Source organism: Mirounga leonina, unplaced genomic scaffold, assembly GCF_011800145.1.
Source record: "Mirounga leonina isolate KUSES-001 unplaced genomic scaffold, KU_Mleo_1.0 Mir_94, whole genome shotgun sequence".
NCBI lineage: Eukaryota > Metazoa > Chordata > Mammalia > Carnivora > Phocidae > Mirounga > Mirounga leonina.
The window spans coordinates 39,364,870-39,371,481 of record NW_023270855.1 but is presented as its reverse complement, the minus strand read 5'-3'; the positions used below and the strand labels follow the sequence as shown (position 1 = coordinate 39,371,481).

Sequence of the window (6,612 nt, the reverse complement as noted above, 5' to 3'; positions counted from 1 at the left end):
AGTCTAATTAGGGGAGACAGATGATAAACCGATGAAGAAAAATATCAGATCACACTAACTTCTCTGCAGATTGAGAAAATAGGGTGGAAATGGTGATTGGACAACTACTTAGACTGAGTAGGTAGTCATGGAGGGCTTCTCTGAGGAAGCTGACAAAGATGATGGAACTGAATGGGATTATTCTTTTTTAAAAGCAACTGTTTCCGTGACAACGAATGTACATGGTCATATATCAGGTACAGTAATCTGTACTGCTTCCCTAGGACAGTTGATCAATGGCATCTTTGACACCCTTTCCAGGGCCAGCCCTAAAAGTGATCCTTCAACACCATGTAATCTGGGAGCAGAGTTACAAGCCACTTATCTACTCTCGAGGATAGTCATCTGGGGTTCTCACTACACACCATGCTGCCCTTGAGTTCTGGTTCTTCTGCCTAGAATTCTCCTTCCCTGAGCCTTCACATGCATCTCTCTGGCATTCTTGGCATTCAGGTTTCAGCTTACCTCATCATAGCCTTATTCAATTCCTCCCCTCTCCTGACTTCCTTTCCTGTACAGGTCTCCGTTTTATGTTCTTTTCAGCACTCATTAGAATATGAAATCGTTTTGTACTGCTTGTCTCTCCTGTTTAGAAGGTAAACTACTTCTGGGCAGAGACATGTTTTCTCTTGTTCAGTACTGTGCTCCCCAAGGCCTAGGTCAGTGTCTGAAATACAGTTTGGGGACAATAAATGTTTGCTGAATGAACATCCACATGGAACAGGATTTTATTAACACTCTACTGATGAGAACCCTCCAAGCTCATTTTTAAGCATAGTTCTTCATTCACTTTAGCATGTGGTCATAAGAGTGGACTCTGGACCTAGATGTTCTGTACTCAAACCCCAACCTTCTTCTTACTTCTCAGCTTCAGTTTTTCCAACTTTGAAGGGATGCTAATTGTATATACCTCACAATGTCAATGTAAGGATTAAATGAGTTAGTACCTGTAAAATGCTTACAGTTATGCTTAGCATATCTTATTACTATTCCCTAGCATCCATCACAGTGCCTGGTACTCAGTAAAGAATTGCCAAACATGGCATTTTATGGTATAGCAATTTTGACAGGTTTTCATTAGACATTGGGGTGGATTTCTTTAAAAAGCCTCCTAGATGGGGCACCTGGGTGTCTCAGTCAGTTAAACATCTGCCTACAGCTCAGGTTATGATCCCAGGGGCCTGGGATTGAGTCCCTGCTTCTCCCTCTCCCTCTGCTCTCCTGTTCCCCTGTTCCTCCTCTCTCACTCACTCTCTATCTCAAATAAATAAATAAAATATTTTAAAAAATAGAAAAAATAAAAAGGCTCCTAGAGATTATAATCTAATATGAGGGAAGTAGTGTATAAGAAGAAAGTGGCTTTCTGAATAAGATGGCTATTGAAGAAAGAAATACAATTATCTGCTACTTTGGAACCTGGTTCAGAGTGATCATGGCTTCTGGGATCTTTGGCATCCAGAAGTGGGGATGGGATGGAAGTTTGGCTGGAGGAGGAAGGATTAAGCTGCCTTCTATGGAAAGAGGAGGTGGTGAAACAGGGGAAAGGAAGGGGGTGTTTTTTTCCAGGTGTGAGTTCACAGTGATGGAGAAGGCCTAATTCTAGCTTCTGGTTGATTAGCAAGTTGCTGGTGAATTTTGTCTAATTCTAACAGGAAGATCCCAGATCTTTAAACCTCACTTGAATGTAGGGCCATCAATAGGCAGGTATGCATGTCACTCACTCTAGGGACTCCCTCTAATAGAACCCATTTTCCTACAGGTGAACCGTGATCCCCAAAGGTGGTTTGTGAGGGCATAACATCATTCAAGTAGTCAGGGAAGCTCCTGGAAGACAAGGAAACAGTGATGTCACAGAAGGGCAATGGCATCTTGGGAGGAAGGAATAGAAGGGGCTTCCATCACCAAGGGAGCAAGCCCAGGCCCTTGTTGCTCCAACCTCATTAACAAGGGAGGAAGGTAAGCGTGGGTGTCTTTGATGGTTGTGCATTTGGTCTTTTAGCGGGGAGATAAACAATAAGATTCCTTTTTCAAGCCTCTGCTCAGCTTCACTGGTCTTTTTCTTCTCCCTTTGGTCGTCTTTAGGGTTCTTATCTAAACCCGAGAGCTAGAGAGAGAGAGAGCATGAGCGGGGTGGGGTGGGGGGGAGGCAAATGGAGAAGGAGAGGCAGACTCTCCGCTGAGCAGGGAGCCGGATGTGGGGCTTGATCCCAGGACCCTGGGATTGTGACCTGAGCCCAAGGCAGACGCTTAACCGACTGAGCCACTCAGGTGCCCCACCTTGAGACTAAATCTGCTTTATGTGTCACACAGGAAGTCCAAACTAAGAGGCCAATTGGGAAAATTTAAGACCTGGAGCAAGGAGATGTCAGAATGTTTACCTGACCTCGGGATGCTGAGAGCAGTGAATGAGCTTTTGAGGGATCCTTTGTCCTTTAAGAGTATAGGATGAAGTCCTCTTACTTGAGGGAGCAGAGAGCCTCCTGAGGCTTTGAGTGAGCTGCTTTCTAACCCATGAGCCTGCTGTTTCCAGATAGTTATCAAAATTCCTTCAGACAGGCAGAGCCCTTTTCCTTACTCCCAGGGGATAATCTAAAAGGAAATATATATGTATATGTGTGTGACACAGTGACAGAATTTTATTCAGGTGCAAGTGACTGATACCAGAGCCTTTCTGGAAAGTCCCTTCAGACAAGAGAGAAGGGTATCAAGGCAAAATTTTCCTAGTCTTAGTAGCCACAGGACTGAGAATGGGACATTTGAGAACATGTGAAAGCTATAATACTTTTTGGGGCACCTCGGCAGATCTAAATTTCCATCAATAGTTTGGAACACACACTTGTATTTTTATAACCTAATTTGTTCTGAAAATAACTATGTCTGATATCTAGAGGTGTGAAGGCCCAGAAGAAAAGGGAAGTAGGGAAGAGAAAAAAAAAATTTTTTATCCTCTTGATTTTATGAAGAAAACAAAACAAACCTTCCAAAAAAAAAAAAAAGATCCGTTTTTAGAATTTTTTCATCATCTTGCCAACGTTCCCTTCCTTGGAGAAGGAAGAGGAGGAGGAGGAGGAGAACCTGGGTCTGAGGAGGTGGATGGAGGAGGAGGAGGAGGAGGAGGGGGAGGAGGAGGAAGAAGAGGAGGAGGGGGGGAGGAGTAGGAGGAGGAAGAAAAGGAGTGGGTGGGGGGAAACCTGGCTGTAGTGCAGAGAGCTGACACAATACACTCTTCTCATTAACTAGAGCCCACATGGCAGCAATTCCCAACTCCCAACGCCCCGTGTCAGTGATTAAGAAAGCCCTTTCTTGACCCTGCTTTTCTTTCAGGGAATTCTGAAGATTGCTTCAGTCAACAGGAAAGGGACAGGAGGTGGGGGTGGAGGGGGGAAAACCGAGAGTTACATGGTGCGCATCAATTTCAAGGGTCCTTGAGCGCTGTGCACAACCTCTGTATGAGATGGTAGTAATAGCAGCAATCATCATTGACAGAATCACCAATGATCGGGCCCCAATGTTGAACCCCATATCTCCGTGCCAGGCACTTGCATCATCTCATTCAATCCTAACAAGCCTCCCCTAAGTGAGGAATGAGGAGGAACCCAGGTTCAGTTGAAGCCCTTAGCAGCCAGCATGCCTCTCTGGTGGCTGGCGGGATGCAAACCCATTCTGCCGGACCCACCCCGGAACCGTTCCCAGGTGGATTCAGGCCTGGGATTTTCGTGCCGTATTCACTCCTGAAACGGTCATCTGTAGCCTAGATGGCTCTATCCAGGAACGAATCATGGTCCACCCGGCGCTGGGGAAGAAGGGTCTGCGGGCGGCTCTCAGCGGAACTTTACTGTCGGCGGCGCGTGTTCCCGTCCGGGCGGCCGGGCGCGCGGGCCGGGAGGGGGACGCATTCTGGCGCGGACCGCGAGCGGAGCCTGCGAGCGCCGCCGCCGGAGAAGACCGACGCTCGGCCAGAGCCAGCCCGCGGCGCCCGGGCCTGGCCGGCCGCTTCCCGCCTCAGCCGCCACCTCCGCCCCCGCCGCCGCAGACGCCGCCGAGGCAGGAGAAGCGCGACGCGCAGCCACTTGGCCCTGTCCGGCCCCGCGCGGCCGGGAGCCGCGGCGCCGGAGGTGAGTGCCGGTGCCGGCCCCCGGCTCCCGGCTCGGGCCGCCGGGACCCGCAACAATGGGGGCCGAGTGGGGACGCGGCCCGGACCCATGGCGCTCAGCGGCCTGGGGCAGCAAGCCGGTCCCAGCGGTCCGGGCCTTGGGGCGCTGGATCCCCACTGGGAAACTCCAGTGGCCGGAGCCTTCGAGGGGGTCTTGGCCTCGACCCTGGGCCTCGGTGGCTTATATTTTGTTATCTTCGTAGCCAGAAAAGGGAGTCGTAGGGGCACGGAGACTTAACTCCAGTGGTGTACGCTCCTGACGCTTGATGCGGACGCCCTGCAGGGTGACCATAGTGGGGTGGGTGTGGGGGGGCTTACGTTTGGAATTCTAGGGGCCTCAGTGTGCCTGGTCCCTAAGGCGCATCGCTTATGTGTCTTCTCCCAACCCCCCGCCTCCCGAGATCTGTGAACTTGGCCGATTGGGGTCTGGCTGGGGAGAAGAGGCACTAAGAGTTTAGCTTCTCTGGGGTAACCAGTGATTAGTTCCTGGAAAGGCAGGAGCTCAGCTGGGCACAGGGGAATTGAGCAAAGAGCTGGATCCTCCGGGGCCCGGATGCATCCTGGCGGTGAGGGGTTCTTGGGCAGGAAACTTGAGTGTCACAAGAGTGCCACGGTGGGTAGTGTTGGCTACCTTGGCGTTAGGGTGAGGCCGGAGTTGTGATTTGGGGAGTGTAGGGGAGTGTTGGTAGGCTGCCGAGTTTGGTAGGCTGCTTTATGTGGGCCATGGTGGTAGCAGCCTGGGGGATGAACAAGAGAACTTCGCAGAGTGGGCTTCCCGATAGAGAATGACCTCTTCCTGCGGGGGAGTGGGTGACTCAGATCTGTTAGAATTCCTGCGCTTGTTAGTGGATGTGGCTGACTGTATCAGTGCCTGGGCACCAAGGTGGACGGGGCTGGGAAAGGGCTTTTGGGGGCTGAAGGAGTTTGTTCCTGAGTAGAACACAGTGTGAAATCATTCCTTCTCACTCCGAATCAGAATGTTAGCTGTCATTGGCAATATTTTAAGCAAAGAATTTGTTTGTATTTGGATCCAAAGCTTTCTTCTCTTCATTTTTTTTTCCTCCTGTTTTTGAGTTGTGACTCATAATTTCTTTTCAGCACTGTGGCTATGGGTTGTAATGCTAGACAAACTTAGACACTGTAATATATGTAAATTCTAGGGGGTTTCAGTCCAATTCTTATAAATCTAAATTAAGAGCCTGTTTTCACTAACTTGTGTGTCATTGTTGAATGGGTGCAACTCTAGAGGGGGATGTGAAGACCCTAACAGTTAATGTTGTTAAATGTTCTTCATATCCCCAAATCCATGAAACTTCATTTTCTCCTACTGCCATGAAGTCATTATGTTGAATCTGTTAAATCTTAGGGACTGCCATTTAAGCCCTCACAGGACATTATCTTCACTAGAAGTGTTATCCACCTTCAACGAGTTTGGTCTGTACACTGTGTCTTGTCTGTATTGTTCAAAGGCAGTGTGCAAACTCCCAACTCTGAAGCCTGCAGCTCTGCACCAGAGCCCTATATGTAGCATTCAGACAAAAGTTGGTGTGTTGTCTGTGGATGAGGTATCGAACTCTAGATGAAAAAAAACAAAAACAAAAACAAAAAACCAGTATCAGAATCATTGTACCTTCTGAGTTTATTTAGAGTGTTAAGGTGTACTGGAGTCTACTATAAATTTTCAGGTGAATTGTGAGGTAATTCTGACTATCTATAATTGTGCTTTAGTTATGGGGATTGGTTTTTTTTTCCCCCCTTAATCTATAAAAAATCATATATTTCCCTTCAATTCTTTCTCTTTCTTTTAAATTTTTCTATTTTAAATCATTAATTCTTCCATAAACCAATATCTGTTGAATTATGCCAGATACTGTGTTGGGCATTTCCACAGTGGTGATATTTTTGACATTTTAGTAGTAGTTCTTAGTTCAGAAGTGGCTATAGATCTGTGAAGGAAGAAGTGATTCAGGTATATCAAGCTTTTAATCAGTAAATCTGTTGAATAAAGTTTTTATACAGTATTAATTTTGACTAGTGACAATTGATTATCTTCATATATTTCCGTGAAAAAGGTTAGCTATACTGTGGTCACGTTAGTATGGGATTGTTTTTGCATCATTTCATTTAAATACACCTGTTAACTTTAAGTATTTCTGTAGACAAACCACAGGTAACATTTTGTTTCTGTGTGTCTGGATGAACAGTGATTTATAAATACTGTATATGTGCTTGGGTTCCCCAGGAAGCCGTCACACTTTCCTTTCCACTGTGGTTTGGGAGCATGAAGGCGTTGCTTACCCCCTTTGTCTGGTTCACTGTATGTAGGCTGGGAGTGTCTGCTGATCACTCGGAGTGCTGTCCCCTAGAACAGGAGGAATAAGATTGAGGTAAGGCTCAGTCTATTTGAAATTGCTTGCCTC

The 6,612-nt window shown here is 47.3% G+C and overlaps 1 protein-coding gene across 2 annotated transcripts in view; it reads left to right on the top strand.

Moving 5' to 3' along the window:
• The first annotated feature begins 3,992 nt into the window (after positions 1-3,992).
• Positions 3,993-6,612, top strand: part of RAD54L2 (RAD54 like 2) — a 109,040-nt gene continuing 106,420 nt past the window's right edge. The window contains exons 1-2 of one of the 2 annotated variants that reach the window (XM_034998370.1): positions 3,993-4,154; positions 6,435-6,579. The gene's annotated coding sequence lies outside the window, so the exon portion shown is untranslated. The remainder of the gene's footprint in view (positions 4,155-6,434; positions 6,580-6,612) is intronic. The other variant, XM_034998372.1, reaches the window with a different exon arrangement.